Source organism: Syngnathus floridae, unplaced genomic scaffold, assembly GCF_059516105.1.
Source record: "Syngnathus floridae isolate MCC-2025c unplaced genomic scaffold, RoL_Sflo_1.0 HiC_scaffold_55, whole genome shotgun sequence".
NCBI lineage: Eukaryota > Metazoa > Chordata > Actinopteri > Syngnathiformes > Syngnathidae > Syngnathus > Syngnathus floridae.
This window is the reverse complement of record NW_028284084.1, coordinates 27,915-52,672: the sequence shown is the minus strand read 5'-3', so window position 1 is coordinate 52,672 and position 24,758 is coordinate 27,915. Positions and strand designations below refer to the sequence as shown.

The following is a 24,758-nucleotide window of genomic DNA, read 5'->3' as shown; positions in this document are numbered from 1 at the left end:
GACTTGTATATAATTCTAATGGCCTTCTTTTGAAAACTATTCTGAATTACAACTTTGGATCTTATATTACTTTGCAACAATCTACTCCGTGACAGATTAGGCAGTATAATCACATATGTTAACTTCAGTGCCCACACTGTATTTATTTATGGTTATTTGTTAAATCAAGTACTGTTAGACATGAAATAGGAAGTGTTTAACATAAATGTTATGGCTACTCACCATTGTAGCTCGCTCCTGATCAATGATACGAGCCTCTTCTTGCAGTGGAAAACTTGCAGCCAACAAACACCGTGGAACCTAAAGGAATGAAATTAAACATTAACATTTCGCCTCGACCAATTTTCACACGTACAACGCAACGCGGCTACACTTCTGCTATTACAAACGTAAATCTCCTTAAACACAATGAGTGTTACTTACCGTGTACGCTCTAGACGGTCCAGTTGCAAGCAGAAAATAAAGATATTTCTGTTGATAATCGTCGCTGCTCAGTGGCTCACGGCCATCGCGCCAACAGATTTGAATTTTGGCGGAGGTTCGGGCAATTACGTCATATCCGCGGCATTTGACTGCGACGTAATACCCGCTTATCTGAAACGGCAGTTAAAAGTAGAGTTACATCAAGTTTTCTTGGAACCTAAACGAATGAAAGAAAACTATCATTTGGCCACAACCAACATTCACAGATACAACACAACGTGCGGGGTTGAGGTTAAAGATTGAGTGAAGGGCCCTCGTTTTAAACTACTGTTTTGAAAAGGAGTGGGAACAAGTAAGACGTATTTAATTTATTTAATGGGAAGTAGTAAGACTTATTAAATTTATTTAATCTACTTTTCTTCCCAGGCAAAATTTGATGTGCTGCAATTCCAAATTTCCAAAGTGAATGAAGGAATGAAGTCCTTTAAATTATGATTTTGTATAAATACTAGGCATTAACACAAAATCGACGGCACAAAATGGGCAGACTTTACTTGTTTGAAAAGGACTGGTTACAAGACAGACTTTTTTAATTTATTTAATGGGAAGAAGACTTATTTAGTTTAATTGATCTATTTTTGTTCCCTGCCAAAATTCGATTTGCTGCAATTCCAAATTTCCAAAGTGAATGAAGGAAAGAAGTCGTTTAAATTATGATTTTGTTTAAATACTAGGCATAGACACAAAATCTACGGCACAAAATGGGCAGACTTTACTTGTTTGAAGAGGACTGGTTACAAGACAGACTTTTCTGATTTATTTAATGGGAAGAGGACTTATTTAGTTTATTTAATCTATTTTTGTTCCCTGGCAAAATTGGATTTGCTGAAATTGTATTTTGCCAAATCTCGATTTGAGACCTGATAGGAAGTATTAAACGCTTAGTTAAATCAATACAAGTTGGTAATAAGAGCGAGTAATGTTGGTTGAACCGATGAATGAAGGTTGAAAGCAATTTAAATTATGACTTTGTATAAATACTAGATATTAACAGAACATCTACTGCGCAAAATGGGCAGAGTTTACTTGTTTGAGAAGGAGTGGCTTATTCAAAACTAAGATTTATGTAATCTGTTTGTTCCCAGGCAAAATTGGATGTGATGCAATTCCAAATTTCACCACATGATGGTGCCCAATTTTGACTTCATAGGACATATTAAACACTTAGCTTGTTATTATGTTCAAGGTAATCAGATTTGTTTATCATTCTAATGGCCTCTTCAAAACTATTCTGGATTACTACTTTGGATCTATTCTACATTACTTGGCAACAACATACTCTGTAACAGATTAGGCAGTATAATCACATATGTTAACTTGAGAGTGCCCACACAATCTACTTATCGTGATGTGTTAAATCAATTACTGTTAGACATTATTTGTCTGATAATCTACCAAATCTTTGAATTGAAGAATTTGTGATTTAATTAATAGCTTGTTCAGGGTAATCAGAATTGTATATAATTCTAATGGCCTTCTTTTGAAAACTATTCTGAATTACAACTTTGGATCTTATATTACTTTGCAACAATCTACTCGGTGACAGATTAGGCAGTATAATCACATATGTTAACTTCAGTGCCCACACTGTATTTATTTATGGTTATTTGTTAAATCAAGTACTGTTAGACATGAAATAGGAAGTGTTTAACATAAATGTTATGGCTACTCACCATTGTAGCTCGCTCCTGGTCAATGATATGAGCCTCTTCTTGCAGTGGAAAACTTGCAGCCAACAAACACCGTGGAACCTAAAGGAATGAAATTAAACATTAACATTTCGCCCGGACCAACATTCACACGTACAACGCAACGCGGCTACACTTCTGCTATTACAAACGTAAATCTCCTTAAACACAACGAGTGTTACTTACCGTGTACGCTCTAGTTAAAATTGGATGTGATGCAATTCCAAATCTATCTGAAACGGCAGTTAAAAGTAGAGTTACATCAAGTTTTCTTTTTTAATCAACACAATCATTTACAACCGTTGACCAGAAAGAATCGTCGAAATTCGACGTCCCCCACAAACGCCACGCTCACTCGCTTTTCAGGGCAACAAAAGTACTTCTTTTTAAAAACGATGAGTTGTACTTACCGTGTACGCTCTGGACGGTCCAGTTGCAAGCAGAAAATAAAAATATTTCTCTTGTTAGTCGTATGTTACCATCCGCTGTGTCTTTGTCAACATCGCCGCCATTTTCCTACTTCCTGCTGCGAGCCACGCCCACGGATTTAAATTTGGGCGGAAGCTCTTTCCATTGGCGTCGTTTTCGCGTATAGCAAATCCGATTGGTTGGGAAGGGGGCACGGTTATGCAGCCGAGGGGTCCTGTGATCGGTGGGATGTAAAGTAGGCGTCGACGTCACGTCCGCGTCACGTGACCACGACGTGGCAGACGTCATATAGCAACCGCTGTTTTGTTTAGTAGACTTACAGTTGTTATGCATTGACATAATGGCGCACACACCAAATAGATTTAAATAAATTAAATAATTCTTCTGCCCACTCTCTTTTAAACAAGTTAACTCTCCCCGCGGATTTGAATTCCGGCGAAAGTTACGCCCATCGACGTCACGTATGTCACGTGACCACGACGTGGCAGATGTCATATAGCAACCGCTGTTTTGTTTAGTAGATTTACAGTTGTTATGCATTGGCATAATGGTGTGCACTCAAAATAGATTTAAATAAATTAAATATTTCTTCTGCCTACTCCCTTTTAAACAAGTTAACTCTGCCCACGTCCATTGACGTCTTGTCTGCGTCACGTGACCACGACGTAGCGACGTCATATAGTAACCGCTGTTTTGACCAGTAGACTTAGTTATTATGCGTTGACATAATGGCGCACTGGTTAGCATGGCCACCTCTTAAGCATGATGATGCGGGTTCGACGCCTGATCAATGTTAGCATGGAGTGAGCTGAAGTGCATGGCGCTGAAGATTTGAATCTTTGAAATGCGCTGAGGTCTGACATATCAGGCAGAATGGTTTGCCATCACGTTCAACAAAAAATAGAAACTTTCCCACTCTGATTAAAACGTCCTGTGTTCATCTACGTATTTTCGTTTTGCTGTGCATCTTTTCCCTGCCATTTCGAGAGCCCAATTGACACTCATAGTTTAAAGAAATGTGTTTGCCCATCCTACTTTGTGGAATTTCACCACATGCGCTTTTGACCAAAATACCAAATTGAACTCAAGTGAAGCCAACACGCACAACCCCCCCCCCCCCCCCCCCCACACACACACACACACACAAATGTTGATATGAACATAAAAGAGCCGCATGCGGTTCGGGAGTTGCGGCTTGGCCAAACCTGTACTATACAACTTTATTTGTATAAAATTTTCACAACAGCTGTCACACAAACAAAGCGGGAAAAACCGAAGACGTGCGTGTTCCGCCCACGCTGGATTTATTTGCACCTTTGAAAAGACACCGTATTGCCGCAGATGTGGCAAAGAGTACTTTTGGGCATCTGAGACGGAAGGATGTCCAAAGCATCACGTCACCTGCTCTGGTAGGCATGGTGGTGGGACGTTGAGGTCAACCGCTTTGGGGTTGGCTGACTCTTTGATCGCAGGATGCCACACACTTGAAGACAGAAGCAGAAAAGCAGAGCTAAATGCAAAATGTACTCACCGGTGACTCCAATTTTTTTCCCCCCTGAAGAAACAGCTGGACGGGTGGCCCCGGCTGGCCAGTGGGACTCTTGTTATTCTGACCCTTTTTAGTGCGCGTTTGGGGCAACAACCGTTTTTTGTGGCGCTCTCTTCTGGTTCAAAAGTGCCCTGCATGTGAATTTGCTTTTCCTGCCTTCTGATTGGATGAGCGCCGGTGTGACGCGGTGCCTCTGTCACCGTGGCGGGGGGTATACGTTGGCATCGGAGCGTCTGCCAACGTCTGAGACCGGCTGGCAGTGTATCGGAGGTGTCGAGTGCGGTGCCGCTGGAGCTCACTCACCAGCTGGTGTTAGGGCCACAGAATGAAGGCCAAGGAGAAGAATAGAAAGAGAAACAGAAACTTCTCCTCCAATTGTTTGATTTGTCTCTTCTGAGCTTCGATGAATTCTTTCAGCTCTTTGTTCCTCTAGGACGGACAAATGGAAAGTGGCATTCAAAAGCCAGTAAGCGTGCAAGTAAGTGCCGGGCTGGCTTTGGGCCCTTACCTGTTGCGCGCTGTGCAGCAGATCCATTCTCTCTTGGAGGATGCAAGCGTCGCGCTCCCTCAACTCGCACATCAGGGCTCGCTTCCATTGGTCCACGGCGCTCCTAAGCTCTTCTCTCTGATCCGCCGTCAGCACGTCATTCACGCCAGCGTGGCTGGCTTTTTCGCCGTCCGTGGCGGGGCAGTCCCGCTGCGGTAGCGCCTCGTACAACATGGCCTCCAGCTCCAGGATCCTCTGGGCCGCAATCCTCGTCCATCAGTGGTCCGGCGGGAGATTTGAGGGCGGCTTACCTTATGAGCCTGGTCCATGGAACACTTCCTGAAGTCCAACTCTTCATCCAGGTAGCCCTTCTGCTTGCAGAACATATCCTAGCACAGCTCAAGGTCAGAATTGTTGGGGCACATTGCCGGAGTTCCCCTTGGCTGATGTCGCGTGTCTGTCTACCTTCTCACTTTCAATGTCCAACATCTTCTGTTGAAGTGCTGACTTGGTCACTTTGATGTATTCTAACCACTGAGGAAAGGCTGCTGTCACATAAGCAGAATGCGAGAGCGTGCGTGGACGTGCGCGTTACCTTCTCGGCTAGGGTGAGAAGGGTCCTGGCGTGAATCACGACCACCTGCTCCTCGTTGGTGAGATTCTGCAAGAGCCCAAAGGCACAGCGTCAACAAGCTTCTTTCAGCGCAAAGCCTTCCAAAAGTCACATTTGAGCCGCCGAGTCTCGTGGAGTGCGAACATAAGGAGTTCGACATACACTTACGGCGTTATAGCCCAGGATGTCCAGCTTCTTCATCAGATCACTGATGACGATGTCCGGGGGAAAGGCGCAAGGAGCAATGTAAGGTGTTCTGGGACCTCGGGTTAAGGTTAGGGTTGCGAGGGACGCCTTACGTACGCTCACGCCCTCGGCCTCGCAGTAGATCTGCAAAGGGCTGAGGCCGTCTGGGAAACGGACTTGCAGAAACTTCAAGACGGGGGAGCGCCACTCCCTCTCCTGAAAGGCAGAGGCATGCATCCGTCCGTCCGTCCGTCCGTCCGTCCGTCACATCTCTGGCCTCAACACGCTTGTGCGAGTCTTCCCACCTCCAGCTCCAGGATGCGGAACTCAAGCAGTTCGTTTTGGTCTCGGATATCCTGGATGTGCTCTTTCAGACGCGCTTCTTCCGCCTCCATCCGCCTGACCTGAAAAGACAGTCAGACCTCATCTGCGGGGCTTCCCGACAGGTGTGACGCCAAGCGACTCCGCCCAGCGCCTTTCTTTCCGTCACCTTTTCGGCCAACTGCTGATTGCTCTGACGCAGCAGCTGCTTCTCCTCCACCCACTTGACATTCTAGAAGAGACAAACGCGTGGACAGCTTTGGAATGTTGTGTCATTTTCATCCACAAATTCTTTGGTTGACTGGAAAATGACATTTGCTTTTCTCCGCATTTTCCCAGCCACGTTCGGGGGGGGGGGGGGGGTTGGTCCAGTAATGCCAGACGGATGAGTGACTGAAGAATGTAGCTATTTTGTCTGAGAAAAAGGTGTGCTCATTGATGAGCTTACCTGTCCTTGTTGCTTCAGCGCTGACTCCAGATCTGCTACTCTGCTTTGATAGTGACCCATTTCTACCATCAGCTTTTCTCTGGTCTGAAAGGAGGAGGAGGGAGGCTCCTCCTCCTCCTTTCAGACCAGAGAACACCCGAGGCTGGGTGAGAACGGGGAGGCTGCGACCCGGCCGGGGGTTGCGGGAAGGGGCGCCACCTTGATCTCCTTCTCGGCGTCGTAGTCCCCTTTCGCTGGTCTGGGCTAGCAGAGCGTAGGCTCGTTGCAGCGCTTGATATTCTTGCGTCAGCTGGCGGTAGCGAAGCTCCGCCTCTTCATGCACACACCAATGCAACACAGCACTAGTACCAGAATCAGTCAGACCGGCGACAAAGCACCCGCGACGCAAAGACGAGTCCGATTCCAGGCTGAAGAGGAATGTTTGGTGCCAATACGCTGGCAGAAATGGCGGGCTACCTCTTCGGGTTCCGTGTCGGGGGTTCTGTCGGTGTGAAAAGACAAGGACGATCCGTCCGAGTCCACCAACACGTCTTCGTCGTAGCCGTAAAATGTTTCGATGACCTGCGGGCGCGGAAGCAAACATCTCTCTGAACAAACTGAAGCGACACCTCACGATGAATCGACGAGAGGAACGATAGCGAGAAAAAGGCCATTTCATCTTGCGCAACACCAAGCAGCCGCAAACAAACAGACTCACCTTGCAGGACCTCACGCTTTGTTCCTCCTCAGAGATTCTCGACGTCGGTATCGTAGCAGCAAATCTCTCTCCTGTCGACACAAATAATCCGCCTTTGAGATTCTTTGGATGCAAAGGGAACGAACGGCTCCGGCGCAGAAACAAACGCGACTCACAATGACATTTCTGACATGAGCTCCTGTCTCCAGAGCCTGAAAAACACGTCACCGGCGATGATTGGAGGGACGCTCGTCTTTTCCAAAAGTGACAACTACAGGGTGTGTCAGGGTTTTCCAGATTATCTTTATCGTATCATTGTGTTGCTTTGACTTTGACTGCGACCTGTAATAAATAATATTATTTATCCCTTATTTATCCCTATCGCTTATCCCTTCCTACACAAAGTCGTAAAACACCCCTTGCTATGTTTTGACTAGAGGTCAAGGGCTTCCTCTATTCAATCCACTCTTACACCCACCCTGTTTCTCTTAATTAAAATGCTCGTGCAGGAGCCGAGAGTCAGACTTCATTCGTACAACGGATGGACTCTCCACCTGCAGGTGTCCAAAAGAACTTACTTGTCTCCCGTGTGGTTCTTGCAAAATAAGTTGGAGCGAGCGCAACTCTAACAGGGTGCATTTTGCCACTAGCTGCCTACGGACAATGACGTCGCGCTCGCGGCTCATGGTTGACGGGCTGAGCAGCCGGGCAAGTCCGTCGTTTTCAGCGCACAGCGAGTGGCAAAGGCGCTGACAAAACGGGAGCTTTGAGCTGCTGAAAACGGCAAAACAAGTCTAAAGCGTGTTCAAACGCGTGCGCACAATGCTCCTGCTTGAAAGGTCGGAATTTAAGGGGCCAATTTTTTGGATGGCGGCCGCCGGCCAAGCTTTGGACGGAAAAGGTTTCCTGGCGACAGCGAGCGAGCGCGGCGCTGCCGTACGTGCACCGAGTCGCCTGCCTGAAGACCTTGGACAAGTCGTCGATGATGTGCCGCTGCTCCACAACTTGAAGGAACTCCATTTCACCGTCCTGCTGGCCGCAACCGCGGTCCAGGTCATTGAGCGAACTAGGCCTTCTCTGTGGAACACAAATGCAGTGGACTCTGTTGGCACGCCGCCGTTGTCCGCGTCGACTTACCAAGCTTGCCATCTCCTCGTTCTCCTGGGTGACAAAGCGCACTTTGTTTTCAAGGCGACACAGCACCAGCGAGAGTTCTTCATTCTTCCTGCTCAGGCGTTTGTTTTTGTACAGGAGTGGCAGAAACTGGCTTTCTGTTTCTCTCAGTCGCTTTAGCTGCAAGCATGAAGTGCGGGATGTGAAAGACGCACAACACGCGGGCCAGAACGTATCCATTCCTTTTGCATCGGTTTGAACGGAATCGTGGCTTTGGCTCCCAATAAAAGACATCTACCAGGCAACCGACTCGCCGCGCCGCTCAACTAATAAGCAAGCGCAATGGGTGCCTCGCTGGATGGCGCGCATCAAACGTAGCGCAAACCTTCAAGCGTGCCGTCAATAAATTACCAGTTCATTGCGCTCTTCAGAAAGCAGGGCGTTTCGATCCTCCAGTTTCCTGATGACTGCGCTGAGCTCAGCGATTTTCAGATGAAACCGTCGCGTGTCCCGATCCTCCTGAGACTGAAAACGCCCCGCAACACACACACACAAGCACTCGTTCAAAGTTCAAAACTGTTTTTGTGCTACCTTCCTCCAGCAACGAACTAAGTCATGCGTACTGCAAGTGTGTGATGAGGTGGCTTACGCAATGAAGAGGATTGCTAGTAGCGGCGTTGACCCCACTTCCAGGGTAGTTTAGGCCCGCCCTTTGGGAATCCCTCAGGGCAGCGATCTGCTGCTCGGCAGCCTGAGTCTGCAGCTGAAGGCGGTGGACGTGGCCGGCCCCAGGGCTTCATCCAAAACACTAACCGCTCTGTCTTTCAGCTTGATCTCATCCGTCTGGATGTACAAACGGGGAGCGCTCAGGCAGGCGGGCAAACTCATTTGCCAGAATTGTGACAAAAACAAAGAGAGCAACCGGCCAATTTTTTTCTTGAATCGACTAGAACACCTTTGCTGTGACAAAAGCGAAGCGAGCAACCGGACATTTTCTTCTTGTGAAATAGAATAGAATAGAATGCCTTAGGTGTCATTGCACTGCAGGTATACAACGAAATTGGGAACATAGCCACGCACCGCGCATCTGATCAGTCCTACCAGTCGGCGGATCTCCCTCTCGCAGTCTCTCTTGGTTCGGCTCAGCTCCTCCCGATGCTGGTGATGAGCCGATCGGAGCTCGGCCGCTCGGGACTGCCAGGCCTGCTGGGCCGCTGCCAGGGCTTCTTCCGCGCTCCTGGTGGAGGCGACACCGCTCGGTCTCCCGACACCGCCGCGTCTCCTCCACCTCCGCCAGCAAAGCGCCCCCCCTCCTCACCTGAGCAGACATTGCGCCACACCGGGCCGTTGAGACCGCAACGGAGCGCCGCGACGCTTACTGGGGACAAGCTACACAATACGGTAGCGGCCGCATCGAAGCCCGACGTGGCGTGCGGATAGTCAGACACGGATAGAGCGGATCACCTTGTCCATGGAGCCGTCCCTCAGGCTGAGGACCAAGGCATTCAGTCGCTGGATCTCTCCATCTTTGATTTTGATCACTCTCATCAGCTCCATTTCATGCTGCCGCAGTAATGTCTCCCTGGTAATGGCTAACTCTTTCTGCTTCTCCTCATGGAGTTTGCTTTTGAGTTCCGTCATGGCGGCGGTGGCACGGTGGTGCTCCGCCCGCAGGTCCTGACTTCTCTCTCTCTCCAGACAGCTGACCTGACATGACTTAGACTTAGACAAACTTTATTGTCATCTTGTCTGCACATGGTGCATACAAAACGAAATTCCGTTGCATACGTCTTACAACAAAGTAGTGATATTGCAGTTGAATAGAAGTAACATATCCTATGAAAATATATATATATACATATATACTATATATATATATATATATATATTAAAAATAAGTATAGAGTGCAGCAGTGATAATTATGCAATAGTGCAAGTAGGCAAAACAGTATTCAAGAGTGTGCAGAGGAATGCTAAACCATGTATTAAACTTCTATTTAAAGGGTTTATACAAGTTCAGTAAAGTTGGTAGTGCGAGATAGTTCAAGATAGAGGTCCGTAGTGTCATAAAGTACAGTTCTGTGAATGTGTGATGCAGAGTTCAGTTTAGAGCTCAACAGTTCTAGTGTTCAACAGTCTGATGACAGCAGGGAAAAAGCTGTTGCAGAACCTGGTGGACCTGCAGCGGATGCTGCAAACCTCTTCCCAGAGGGCAGCAGGGAGAACAGTCCATGGTGGGGGTGTGATGGGTCATTGATGATGTTACGGGCACGGGACATGCAGCGCTGAGATGAAATGTCCTGAATGGAGGGAAGAGGAGCCCCTATGATCCTCTCTGCTGTCCTCACCACTCTCCTCACGTTCTTCCAATCGGAGGCGGTGCAGCCTCCACACCACACAGAGAGACAGCTTGTCAGAATGCTCTCTATGGTGCTCCTGTAGAACGTCCTCATGATGGGTGGGGGCAGGTGGGCTCTCCTCATCCTCCGCAGGAAGTACAAGCGCTTCTGTGCCCTCTTGACCAGTGCCGTAGTGTTCATAGTCCAGGTGAGGTCTTCTGTGATGTGGACCCCCAGGAATTTGGTGGTGCTGACCACCTCCACACCTGAGCTGTTGATGATCAGTGGAGCGTGGTGAGGCTGTTTTTTCCTGAAGTCGACGATGATCTCCTTCATCTTCTCCTCATTCAGGATCAGGCTGTTTTCTCTGCACCAGCCCACCAGCTGCTCCACCTCCTCTCTGTAGTCCAGGTCGTTGTTGTCTCTGATGAGCCCCACCACCGTTGTGTCGTCTGCTGACTTCACGATGTGATTGGTGGTGAACCTGAGGACGCAGTCGTGTGTCATCAGGGTGCACAGCAGGGGGCTCAGGACGCAGCCCTGAAGGGAGCCTGTGCTGAGGGTGATGACATCAGAGGTGTTCTGTCCGACCCGGACTGACTGAGGTCTGTTGGTGAGGAAGTCTAGCAGCCAGTTGCGAAGGGGGGTGTTGAAGCCCAGGTGTTCCAATTTTCCTACCAGATGCTGTGGGATGATGGTGTTAAACGCTGAGCTGAAGTCCAGGAACAGCCTCCGCACATGGGTGTTCTTCTCCTCCAGGTGAGCCAGGCTCAGGTGAAGAACGGAGGAGATGGCGTCCTGAGTGGAGCGGTTTTGCCGGTCGGCAAACTGGAACGGGTCAAATAATAGGGGGAGTCTGGAAACGATGTGACCTTTAAGCAGCCTTTCGAAGCACTTCATCATAACCGGAGTCAGTGCAACAGGCCGGTAATCATTAAATGAGGTGATTTGAGGTTTCTTCGGCACCGGAATGATGGAGGCAGTCTTAAAGCACGCCGGCACTGTGGCTTGGCCCAGCGAGGTGTTAAAAATGTCTGTGATGACCCCAGCCAGATGACTTGCACATTCCCTGAACACACGCCCAGGAATGTTGTCGGGGCCAGGGGCCTTACAGGGGTTGACTCTCCTCAGGGTCTTCAACACATCGGCGGAGTCAAGGCAGAGTACCTCCTCTTCCTGATGGGGGACAGTTTTAACTGCTGGAGTGCCGTTTAGTGCCTCGAACCTCCCAAAGAAGTTATTTAGACCATTTAGAAAGTCAGCATCAACTACACCCACCGGGGGGGGGGAGGGTGAGTTGTAGTCTGTAATCGCCCGTATGCCTTGCCACATACTCCTGATGTTTTTGACGTCGTGGAAACGATCCTGAAATTTTCGACTGCGGTCTCGCTTCGCTATCCTGATGGCACGGTTCAAGTTGGCTCTCGCTGTCCTCAGTGTCTCCTTGTCGCCAGACTTGAAGGCAGAGTTCCGCGCTCGTAGCGTTTGACGTACCTCCTCAGTCATCCAGGGTCGTTGGTTGCCCCGGGTGATGATATTCTTAGTGGTGCTGACGTCCTCGGTGCATTTGTTGATGTAGGCTGACACAGTCATGGCACACGCATGTCTAATCTACATCGGGAAAACTGGGAGGGAGGGAGGCAGGCAGGGAGGCAGGCAGGGAGGCAGGCAGGGAGGCAGGCAGTGTCTGTCTGTTGAGGTTTTCACCTTGTTCTTCTCCTGCTGAAGTTCTAACTGGACGTCCATCAGTTTGGTTCTCAGCTCGTCATTGGCGGCCTGAAGGGCGTCCGTTCGCTCCGCCTTGGCCCGCCCTGCCGGAGCTCGTTTGGACATCTCTTACTCGAGTCTCGCCCGGTCGTCAGTCAGAGATCACAACATTTGTACCTGGAGAGCACAAACGCAGCGCTGTTTTCCACTGGCTTCGAACTCAACTTCAATCGGTACCGTAACTTACAACATCATAAACATAGAACTAGCTTGACTTATTCATTGAATAAATGCATTTGGTTCTTCAAAACTGCATCACGCAACATAGCGTGACCGAGACGGCCGTTATCCACCTGCGTGAAGTTATTTGGTGAAATGAATGAGATGTTTAAGACATCATCGTTCTGTCTCTATGTAGATGAAGGGAAATAATCGATTGCTGAAGGTCCAAAGGTGTTGTGATAAACAAATAAACATATTAGTGATTAGTGACATATTTGTGATAAACATATTAGGCAGGATAATCACATATGTTAACGTGACTGCCCACACTGTATTTATTTATGGTTATTTGTTAAATCGAGTACTGTTAGACATGAAATAGGAAGTGTTTAACATAAATGGAAGACGAAAGGGGTACTCACCATTGTAGCTCCTGCTGGTCAATGATACGAGCCTCTTCTTGCAGTGGAAAACATACAGCCAACAAACACCGTGGAACCTAAAGGAATGAAATTAAACATTAACATTTAGCCTCAACCAACATTCACAGATACAACGCAACGCAAACTACACAAACGTAAATCTTTTTAAACACAATGAGTTGTACTTACCGTGTACGCTCTAGACGGTCCACTTGCAAGCGGAAAATAAAGATATTTCTGTTGATAATCGTCGTGTTTGTATCCGGTGTCTCGCTCAAGGCCATTGCGCCCACAGATTTGAATTTTGGCGAGAGTTCAGCCTATTGACGTCATTTCCGCGGTGTAATACCCGCATATCTGAAACGGCAAAGTTAAGAGTAGAGTTAAATAAAGTTTTTAGTCAACGCAATAATTTACAACCGTTGACCAGTCGAAATAATCATCGAAATTTGGCGTCTGTGGCTGGAAGCAGACGCCGAGTTCGACATTCCTCCCAAACGCCACACTCCCTTGCTTTTCAGGGCTAAAAAAAAACAGTTGTAATTACCTTGTACGCTCTAGACGGTCAAGTTGCAAGCTGAAAACAAAAATATTTGCCTTGTTAGTCATCGTGTTACTAACAGCTGTGTCTTGTTTGCCAGAACTGCCGCTTTCCTACTTCCTGTTGCAAGCCACGCCCACGGATTATAATTTTGCCGTGAGTTCCGCCTATTGACGTCATGTCCGCGTCACATGACTGCGACGTAATATTATCTAAAACTGTTTGTGCGGTATTGTGTTGTTCTGTGCGGTATTGTGTTATTCTGTGCGGCGTCGTGTTGTTCTGTGTGGCGTCGTGTTGTTCAGTGCGACGTCGTGTTGTTCAGTGCGGCATGGTGTTGTTCAGTGCGGCATGGTGTTGTTCAGTGCGGCATGGTGTTGTTCAGTGCGGCATAATGTTGTTCAGTGCGGCATAATGTTGTTCAGTGCGGCATGGTGTTGTTCAGTGCGGCATGGTGTTGTTCAGTGCGGCATGGTGTTGTTCAGTGCGGCATAATGTTGTTCAGTGCGCCATAATGTTGTTCAGTGCGGCATGGTGTTGTTCAGTGCGGGATGGTGTTGTTCAGTGCAGGATGGTGTTGTTCAGTGCGGCATGGTGTTGTTCAATGCGGCATGGTGTTGTTCAGTGCGGGATGGTGTTGTTCAGTGCGGCATGGTGTTGTTCAGTGCGGCATAATGTTGTTCAGTGCGGCATGGTGTTGTTCAGTGCGGCATGGTGTTGTTCAGTGCGGCATGGTGTTGTTCAGTGCGGCATGGTGTTGTTCAGTGCGGAATGGTGTTGTTCAGTGCGGCATGGTGTTGTTCAGTCCGGGATGGTGTTGTTCAATGCGGGATCGTGTTGTTCAGTGCGGGGTGGTGTTGTTCAGTGCGGGATGGTGTTGTTCAGTGCGGCATGGTGTTGTTCAATGCGGCATGGTGTTGTTCAGTGCGGGATGGTGTTGTTCATTGCGGCATGGTGTTGTTCAGTGCGGCATGGTGTTGTTCAGTGCGGCATGGTGTTGTTCAGTGCGGCATGGTGTTGTTCAGTGCGGCATGGTGTTGTTCAGTGCGGCATGGTGTTGTTCAGTGTGGAAAGGTGTTGTTCAGTGCAGGATGGTGTTGTTCAGTGCGGCATGGTGTTGTTCAATGCAGGATCGTGTTGTTCAGTGCAGCATAATGTTGTTCAGTGCAGCATGGTGTTGTTCAGTGCGGCATGGTGTTGTTCAATGCGGCATGGTGTTGTTCACTGCGGGATGGTGTTGTTCAATGCGGGATCGTGTTGTTCAGTGCGGCATAATGTTGTTCAGTGCAGCATGGTGTTGTTCAGTGCGGCATGGTGTTGTTCAGTGCGACATAATGTTGTTTAGTGCGGCATAATGTTGTTCAGTGCGGCATAATGTTGTTCAGTGCGGCATGGTGTTGTTCAGTGCGGCATGGTGTTGTTCAGTGCGGCATGGTGTTGTTCAGTGCAGGATGGTGTTGTTCAGTGCGGCATGGTGTTGTTCAATGCGGCATGGTGTTGTTCAGTGCGGGATGGTGTTGTTCAGTGCAGGATGGTGTTGTTCAGTGCGGCATGGTGTTGTTCAGTGCGGAATGGTGTTGTTCAGTGCGGAATGGTGTTGTTCAGTGCGGCATGGTGTTGTTCAGTGCGGCATGGTGTTGTTCAGTGCAGGATGGTGTTGTTCAATGCGGGATCGTGTTGTTCAGTGCGGCATGGTGTTGTTCAGTGCGGCATGGTGTTGTTCAGTGCGGCATAATGTTGTTCAGTGCGGCATGGTGTTGTTCAGTGCGGCATGGTGTTGTTCAGTGCGGCATGTGTTGTTCAGTGCGGCATGGTGTTGTTCAGTGCGGCATAATGTTGTCCAGTGCGCCATAATGTTGTTCAGTGCGGCATGGTGTTGTTTAGTGCGGGATGGTGTTGTTCAGTGCAGGATGGTGTTGTTCAGTGCGGCATGGTGTTGTTCAATGCGGCATGGTGTTGTTCAGTGCGGGATGGTGTTGTTCAGTGCGGCATGGTGTTGTTCAGTGCGGCATAATGTTGTTCAGTGCGGCATGGTGTTGTTCAGTGCGGCATGGTGTTGTTCAGTGCGGCATGGTGTTGTTCAGTGCGGCATGGTGTTGTTCAGTGCGGAATGGTGTTGTTCAGTGCGGCATGGTGTTGTTCAGTGCGGGATGGTGTTGTTCAATGCGGGATCGTGTTGTTCAGTGCGGGGTGGTGTTGTTCAGTGCAGGATGGTGTTGTTCAGTGCAGGATGGTGTTGTTCAGTGCGGCATGGTGTTGTTGAATGCAGGATCGTGTTGTTCAGTGCAGCATAATGTTGTTCAGTGCAGCATGGTGTTGTTCAGTGCGGCATGGTGTTGTTCAATGCGGCATGGTGTTGTTCAGTGCGGGATGGTGTTGTTCAGTGCGGCATGGTGTTTTTCAGTGCGGCATAATGTTGTTCAGTGCGGCATGGTGTTGTTCAGTGCGGCATGGTGTTGTTCAGTGCAGGATGGTGTTGTTCAGTGCGGCATGGTGTTGTTCAATGCAGGATCGTGTTGTTCAGTGCAGCATAATGTTGTTCAGTGCAGCATGGTGTTGTTCAGTGCGGCATGGTGTTGTTCAATGCGGCATGGTGTTGTTCACTGCGGGATGGTGTTGTTCAATGCGGGATCGTGTTGTTCAGTGCGGCATAATGTTGTTCAGTGCAGCATGGTGTTGTTCAGTGCGGCATGGTGTTGTTCAGTGCGACATAATGTTGTTTAGTGCGGCATAATGTTGTTCAGTGCGGCATAATGTTGTTCAGTGCGGCATGGTGTTGTTCAGTGCGGCATGGTGTTGTTCAGTGCGGCATGGTGTTGTTCAGTGCAGGATGGTGTTGTTCAGTGCGGCATGGTGTTGTTTAATGCGGCATGGTGTTGTTCAGTGCGGGATGGTGTTGTTCAGTGCAGGATGGTGTCGTTCAGTGCGGCATGGTGTTGTTCAGTGCGGAATGGTGTTGTTCAGTGCGGCATGGTGTTGTTCAGTGCGGCATGGTGTTGTTCAGTGCAGGATGGTGTTGTTCAATGCGGGATCGTGTTGTTCAGTGCGGCATGGTGTTGTTCAGTGCGGCATGGTGTTGTTCAGTGCGGCATAATGTTGTTCAGTGCGGCATGGTGTTGTTCAGTGCGGCATGGTGTTGTTCAGTGCGGCATGGTGTTGTTCAGTGCGGCATGGTGTTGTTCAGTGCGGCATAATGTTGTCCAGTGCGCCATAATGTTGTTCAGTGCGGCATGGTGTTGTTTAGTGCGGGATGGTGTTGTTCAGTGCAGGATGGTGTTGTTCAGTGCGGCATGGTGTTGTTCAATGCGGCATGGTGTTGTTCAGTGCGGCATGGTGTTGTTCAGTGCGGCATGGTGTTGTTCAGTGCGGCATAATGTTGTTCAGTGCGGCATGGTGTTGTTCAGTGCGGCATGGTGTTGTTCAGTGCGGCATGGTGTTGTTCAGTGCGGCATGGTGTTGTTCAGTGCGGAATGGTGTTGTTCAGTGCGGCATGGTGTTGTTCAGTGCGGGATGGTGTTCAATGCGGGATCGTGTTGTTCAGTGCGGGGTGGTGTTGTTCAGTGCAGGATGGTGTTGTTCAGTGCAGGATGGTGTTGTTCAGTGCGGCATGGTGTTGTTCAATGCAGGATCGTGTTGTTCAGTGCAGCATAATGTTGTTCAGTGCAGCATGGTGTTGTTCAGTGCGGCATGGTGTTGTTCAATGCGGCATGGTGTTGTTCAGTGCGGGATGGTGTTGTTCAGTGCGGCATGGTGTTTTTCAGTGCGGCATAATGTTGTTCAGTGCGGCATGGTGTTGTTCAGTGCGGCATGGTGTTGTTCAGTGCGACATAATGTTGTTCAGTGCGGCATAATGTTGTTCAGTGCGGCATGGTGTTGTTCAGTGCGGCATGGTGTTGTTCAGTGCGGCATGGTGTTGTTCAGTGCGGCATGGTGTTGTTCAGTGCAGGATGGTGTTGTTCAGTGCAGGATGGTGTTGTTCAATGCGGCATGGTGTTGTTCAGTGCGGGATGGTGTTGTTCAGTGCAGGATGGTGTTGTTCAGTGCGGCATGGTGTTGTTCAGTGCGGAATGGTGTTGTTCAGTGCGGCATGGTGTTGTTCAGTGCGGCATGGTGTTGTTCAGTGCAGGATGGTGTTGTTCAATGCGGGATGGTGTTGTTCAGTGCGGGATGGTGTTGTTCAGTGCAGGATGGTGTTGTTCAGTGCGGCATGGTGTTGTTCAATGCGGCATGGTGTTGTTCAGTGCAGGATGGTGTTGTTCAGTGCGGCATGGTGTTGTTCAGTGCGGCTTGGTGTTGTTCAGTGCGGCATAATGTTGTCCAGTGCGCCATAATGTTGTTCAGTGCGGCATGGTGTTGTTTAGTGCGGGATGGTGTTGTTCAGTGCAGGATGGTGTTGTTCAGTGCGGCATGGTGTTGTTCAATGCGGCATGGTGTTGTTCAGTGCGGGATGGTGTTGTTCAGTGCGGCATGGTGTTGTTCAGTGCGGCATAATGTTGTTCAGTGCGGCATGGTGTTGTTCAGTGCGGCATGGTGTTGTTCAGTGCGGCATGGTGTTGTTCAGTGCGGCATGGTGTTGTTCAGTGCGGAATGGTGTTGTTCAGTGCGGCATGGTGTTGTTCAGTGCGGGATGGTGTTCAATGCGGGATCGTGTTGTTCAGTGCGGGGTGGTGTTGTTCAGTGCAGGATGGTGTTGTTCAGTGCAGGATGGTGTTGTTCAGTGTGGCATGGTGTTGTTCAATGCAGGATCGTGTTGTTCAGTGCAGCATAATGTTGTTCAGTGCAGCATGGTGTTGTTCAGTGCGGCATGGTGTTGTTCAATGCGGCATGGTGTTGTTCAGTGCGGGATGGTGTTGTTCAGTGCGGCATGGTGTTTTTCAGTGCGGCATAATGTTGTTCAGTGCGGCATGGTGTTGTTCAGTGCGGCATGGTGTTGTTCAGTGCGACATAATGTTGTTCAGTGCGGCATAATGTTGTTCAGTGCGGCATGGTGTTGTTCAGTGCGGCATGGTGTTGTTCAGTGCGGCATGGTGTTGTTCAGTGCGGCATGGTGTTGTTCAGTGCAGGATGGTGTTGTTCAGTGCAGGATGGTGTTGTTCAATGCGGCATGGTGTTGTTCAGTGCGGGATGGTGTTGTTCAGTGCAGGATGGTGTTGTTCAGTGCGGCATGGTGTTGTTCAGTGCGGAATGGTGTTGTTCAGTGCGGCATGGTGTTGTTCAGTGCGGCATGGTGTTGTTCAGTGCAGGATGGTGTTGTTCAATGCGGGATGGTGTTGTTCAGTGCGGGATGGTGTTGTTCAGTGCAGGATGGTGTTGTTCAGTGCGGCATGGTGTTGTTCAATGCGGCATGGTGTTGTTCAGTGCAGGATGGTGTTGTTCAGTGCGGCATGGTGTTGTTCAATGCGGCATGGTGTTGTTCAATGCGGCATGGTGTTGTTCAGTGCGGCATGGTGTTGTTCAGTGCGGCATGGTGTTGTTCAGTGCAGCGTAATGTTGTTCAGTGCGGCATGGTGTTGTTCAGTGCGGAATGGTGTTGTTCAGTGCGGCATGGTGTTGTTCAGTGCAGGATGGTGTTGTTCAGTGCGGCATGGTGTTGCTCAGTGCGGCATGGTGTTGTTCAGTGCGGGATGGTGTTGTTCATTGCGGCATAGTGTTGTTCAGTGCGGCATGGTGTTGTTCAGTGCGGCATGGTGTTGTTCAGTGCGGCATGGTGTTGTTCAGTGCGCCATAATGTTGTTCAGTGCGGCATGGTGTTGTTCAGTGCGGGATGGTGTTGTTCAGTGCAGGATGGTGTTGTTCAGTGCGGCATGGTGTTGTTCAATGCGGCATGGTGTTGTTCAGTGCGGGATGGTGTTGTTCAGTGCGGCATGGTGTTGTTCAGTGCGGCATAATGTTGTTCAGTGCGGCATGGTGTTGTTCAGTGCGGCATGGTGTTGTTCAGTGCGGCATGGTGTTGTTCAGTGCGGCATGGTGTTGTTCAGTGCGGAATGGTGTTGTTCAGTGCGGCATGGTGTTGTTCAGTGCGGGATGGTGTTCAATGCGGGATCGTGTTGTTCAGTGCGGGGTGGTGTTGTTCAGTGCAGGATGGTGTTGTTCAGTGCAGGATGGTGTTGTTCAGTGCGGCATGGTGTTGTTCAATGCAGGATCGTGTTGTTCAGTGCAGCATAATGTTGTTCAGTGCAGCATGGTGTTGTTCAGTGCGGCATGGTGTTGTTCAATGCGGCATGGTGTTGTTCAGTGCGGGATGGTGTTGTTCAGTGCGGCATGGTGTTTTTCAGTGCGGCATAATGTTGTTCAGTGCGGCATGGTGTTGTTCAGTGCGGCATGGTGTTGTTCAGTGCGACATAATGTTGTTCAGTGCGGCATAATGTTGTTCAGTGCGGCATGGTGTTGTTCAGTGCGGCATGGTGTTGTTCAGTGCGGCATGGTGTTGTTCAGTGCGGCATAATGTTCAGTGCGGCATAATGTTGTTCAGTGCGGCATGGTGTTGTTCAGTGCGGGATGGTGTTGTTCAGTGCAGGATGGTGTTGTTCAGTGCGGCATGGTGTTCAGTGCGGGATGGTGTCTTTCAGTGCGGCATGGTGTCGTTCAGTGCGGCATGGTGTCTTTCAGTGCGGCATGGTGTCGTTCAGTGAGGCATGGTGTTGTTCAGTGCGGCATGGTGTTATTTAGTGCGGCATGGTGTTGTTCAGTGCGGGATGGTGTTGTTCAGTGTGGCATGGTGTTCAGTGCGGCATGGTGTTGTTCAGTGCGGTATCGTGTTGTTCAGTGCGGTATCGTGTTTCTCAGTGCGGTATCGTGTTGTTCAGTGCAGTATCGTTGTGTTGTTCGTATTGTGTTTAACACTTAGCCTCTAACACTTAGCCTCTAACACTTAGCCTCTAGCATCTAGAAGGTAAATAAATAGGAAGGAAGAACTCACCGGTGACGTCTTCGCCCACGTCCAAGCGTTGTACTTTGTATTTTCATCCTTCTGACAGTGGAAAACATAGCCAACAAACACCGTGGAACCTAAACGAATGAAAGAAAACTATCATTTGGCCACAACCAACATTCACAGATACAACACAATGTGACGTGCGGGGTTGAGGTTAAAGGTTGAGTGAAGGGCCCTCGTTTTAAACTACTTTTTTGAAAAGGATTGGGAACAAGTAAGACGTATTTAATTTATTTAATGGGAAGTAGTAAGAGCTATTGAATTTAATCTATGTATTATATTCTATTGTATTGTATTCTGTTGTATTCTTTTGGATTGTATTCACACTAACCCCACTAAAACTTCAGCCCACAATAACTCGCCTCTGGCGCCTAGCCTCTGGCACTTAGCCTCTAACACTTAGCCTTTAACACTTAGCCTTTAACACTTAGCCTTTAACACTTAGCCTAGAAGGTGAATAAATAGGGTTAAAGGTTGAGTGAAGGGACCTCGTTTTAAACTACTTTTTTGTAAAGGAGTGGGAACAAGTAAGACGTATTTAATTTATTTAATGGGAAGTAGTAAGACTTATTAAATTTATTTAATCTACTTTTCTTCCCAGGCAAAATTGGATGTGCTGCAATTCCAAATTTCCAAAGTGAATGAAGGAATGAAGTCCTTTAAATTATGATTTTGTATAAATACTAGGCATTAACACAAAATCGACGGCACAAAATGGGCAGACTTTACTTGTTTGAAAAGGACTGGTTACAAGACAGACTTTTTTAATTTATTTAATGGGAAGAAGACTTATTTAGTTTAATTGATCTATTTTTGTTCCCTGGCAAAATTCGATTTGCTGCAATTCCAAATTTCCAAAGTGAATGAAGGAAAGAAGTCGTTTAAATTATGATTTTGTTTAAATACTAGGCATAGACACAAAATCTACGGCACAAAATGGGCAGACTTTACTTGTTTGAAGAGGACTGGTTACAAGACAGACTTTTCTGATTTATTTAATGGGAAGAAGACTTATTTAGTTTATTTAATCTATTTTTGTTCCCTGGCAAAATTGGATTTGCTGAAATTGTATTTTGCCAAATCTTGCCTTGAGACCTGATAGGAAGTATTAAACGCTTAGTTAAATCAATACAAGTTGGTAATAAGAGCGAGTAATGTTGGTTGAACCGATGAATGAAGGTTGAAAGCAATTTAAATTATGACTTTGTATAAATACTAGATATTAACAGAACATCTACTGCGCGAAATGGGCAGAGTTTACTTGTTTGAGAAGGAGTGGCTTATTCAAAACTAAGATTTATTTAATCTGTTTGTTCCCAGGCAAAATTGGATGTGATGCAATTCCAAATTTCACCACATGATGGTGCCCAATTTTGACTTCATAGGACATATTAAACACTTAGCTTGTTATTATGTTCAAGGTAATCAGATTTGTTTATTATTCTAATGGCCTCTTCAAAACTATTCTGGATTACTACTTTGGATCTATTCTACATTACTTGGCAACAACATACTCTGTAACAGATTAGGCAGTATAATCATATCTGTTAACTTGAGAGTGCCCACACTCAATCTACTTATCGTGATGTGTTAAATCAATTACTGTTAGACATTATTTGTCTGATAATCTACCAAATCTTTGAATTGAAGAATTTGTGATTTAATTAATAGCTTGTTGTTATGTTAAGGGTAATCAGACTTGTATATAATTCTAATGGCCTTCTTTTGAAAACTATTCTGAATTACAACTTTGGATCTTATATTACTTTGCAACAATCTACTCCGTGACAGATTAGGCAGTATAATCACATATGTTAACTTCAGTGCCCACACTGTATTTATTTATGGTTATTTGTTAAATCAAGTACTGTTAGACATGAAATAGGAAGTGTTTAACATAAATGTTATGGCTACTCACCATTGTAGCTCGCTCCTGGTCAATGATACGAGCCTCTTCTTGCAGTGGAAAACTTGCAGCCAACAAACACCGTGGAACCTAAAGGAATGAAATTAAACATTAACATTTCGCCTCGACCAATTTTCACACGTACAACGCAACGCGGCTACACTTCTGCTATTACAAACGTAAATCTCCTTAAACACAATGAGTGTTACTTACCGTGTACGCTCTAGACGGTCCAGTTGCAAGCAGAAAATAAAGATATTTCTGTTGATAATCGTCGCTGCTCAGTGGCTCACGGCCATCGCGCCAACAGATTTGAATTTTGGCGGAGGTTCGGGCAATTACGTCATATCCACGGCACATGACTGCGACGTAATACCCGCTTATCTGAAACGGCAGTTAAAAGTAGAGTTACATCAAGTTTTCTTGGAACCTAAACGAATGAAAGAAAACTATCATTTGGCCACAACCAACATTCACAGATACAACACAACGTGCGGGGTTGGGGTTAAAGATTGAGTGAAGGGCCCTCGTTTTAAACTACTGTTTTGAAAAGGAGTGGGAACAAGTAAGACGTATTTAATTTATTTAATGGGAAGTAGTAAGACTTATTAAATTTATTTAATCTACTTTTCTTCCCAGGCAAAATTTGATGTGCTGCAATTCCAAATTTCCAAAGTGAATGAAGGAATGAAGTCCTTTAAATTATGATTTTGTATAAATACTAGGCATTAACACAAAATCGACGGCACAAAATGGGCAGACTTTACTTGTTTGAAAAGGACTGGTTACAAGACAGACTTTTTTTAATTTATTTAATGGGAAGAAGACTTATTTAGTTTAATTGATCTATTTTTGTTCCCTGCCAAAATTCGATTTGCTGCAATTCCAAATTTCCAAAGTGAATGAAGGAAAGAAGTCGTTTAAATTATGATTTTGTTTAAATACTAGGCATAGACACAAAATCTACGGCACAAAATGGGCAGACTTTACTTGTTTGAAGAGGACTGGTTACAAGACAGACTTTTCTGATTTATTTAATGGGAAGAGGACTTATTTAGTTTATTTAATCTATTTTTGTTCCCTGGCAAAATTGGATTTGCTGAAATTGTATTTTGCCAAATCTCGATTTGAGACCTGATAGGAAGTATTAAACGCTTAGTTAAAATCAATACAAGTTGGTAATAAGAGCGAGTAATGTTGGTTGAACCGATGAATGAAGGTTGAAAGCAATTTAAATTATGACTTTGTATAAATACTAGATATTAACAGAACATCTACTGCGCAAAATGGGCAGAGTTTACTTGTTTGAGAAGGAGTGGCTTATTCAAAACTAAGATTTATGTAATCTGTTTGTTCCCAGGCAAAATTGGATGTGATGCAATTCCAAATTTCACCACATGATGGTGCCCAATTTTGACTTCATAGGACATATTAAACACTTAGCTTGTTATTATGTTCAAGGTAATCAGATTTGTTTATCATTCTAATGGCCTCTTCAAAACTATTCTGGATTACTACTTTGGATCTATTCTACATTACTTGGCAACAACATACTCTGTAACAGATTAGGCAGTATAATCACATATGTTAACTTGAGAGTGCCCACACTCAATCTACTTATCGTGATGTGTTAAATCAATTACTGTTAGACATTATTTGTCTGATGATCTACCAAATCTTTGAATTGAAGAATTTGTGATTTAATTAATAGCTTGTTCAGGGTAATCAGACTTGTATATAATTCTAATGGCCTTCTTTTGAAAACTATTCTGAATTACAACTTTGGATCTTATATTACTTTGCAACAATCTACTCCGTGACAGATTAGGCAGTATAATCACATATGTTAACTTCAGTGCCCACACTGTATTTATTTATGGTTATTTGTTAAATCAAGTACTGTTAGACATGAAATAGGAAGTGTTTAACATAAATGTTATGGCTACTCACCATTGTAGCTCGCTCCTGGTCAATGATACGAGCCTCTTCTTGCAGTGGAAAACTTGCAGCCAACAAACACCGTGGAACCTAAAGGAATGAAATTAAACATTAACATTTCGCCTCGACCAATTTTCACACGTACAACGCAACGCGGCTACACTTCTGCTATTACAAACGTAAATCTCCTTAAACACAATGAGTGTTACTTACCGTGTACGCTCTAGACGGTCCAGTTGCAAGCAGAAAATAAAGATATTTCTGTTGATAATCGTCGCTGCTCAGTGGCTCACGGCCATCGCGCCAACAGATTTGAATTTTGGCGGAGGTTCGGGCAATTACGTCATATCCGCGGCATTTGACTGCGACGTAATACCCGCTTATCTGAAACGGCAGTTAAAAGTAGAGTTACATCAAGTTTTCTTGGAACCTAAACGAATGAAAGAAAACTATCATTTGGCCACAACCAACATTCACAGATACAACACAACGTGCGGGGTTGAGGTTAAAGATTGAGTGAAGGGCCCTCGTTTTAAACTGCTGTTTTGAAAAGGAGTGGGAACAAGTAAGACGTATTTAATTTATTTAATGGGAAGTAGTAAGACTTATTAAATTTATTTAATCTACTTTTCTTCCCAGGCAAAATTTGATGTGCTGCAATTCCAAATTTCCAAAGTGAATGAAGGAATGAAGTCCTTTAAATTATGATTTTGTATAAATACTAGGCATTAACACAAAATCGACGGCACAAAATGG

General features: G+C 46.6%; 2 long non-coding RNA genes across 2 annotated transcripts; both read right to left on the bottom strand.

The window, feature by feature from the left end:
• Positions 1-427: 427 nt before the first annotated feature.
• On the bottom strand, positions 428-2,782 carry LOC148378267 (uncharacterized). The gene is made up of 4 exons (XR_015856031.1): positions 2,582-2,782; positions 2,358-2,404; positions 2,157-2,234; positions 428-594 (listed from the first exon to the last, which is right to left on the bottom strand). It is a non-coding gene; the product is annotated as an uncharacterized LOC148378267 (long non-coding RNA).
• A 998-nt stretch (positions 2,783-3,780) lies between these two features.
• On the bottom strand, positions 3,781-4,577 carry LOC148378266 (uncharacterized). The gene is made up of 2 exons (XR_015856041.1): positions 4,453-4,577; positions 3,781-4,083 (listed from the first exon to the last, which is right to left on the bottom strand). It is a non-coding gene; the product is annotated as an uncharacterized LOC148378266 (long non-coding RNA).
• Positions 4,578-24,758: the final 20,181 nt, after the last annotated feature.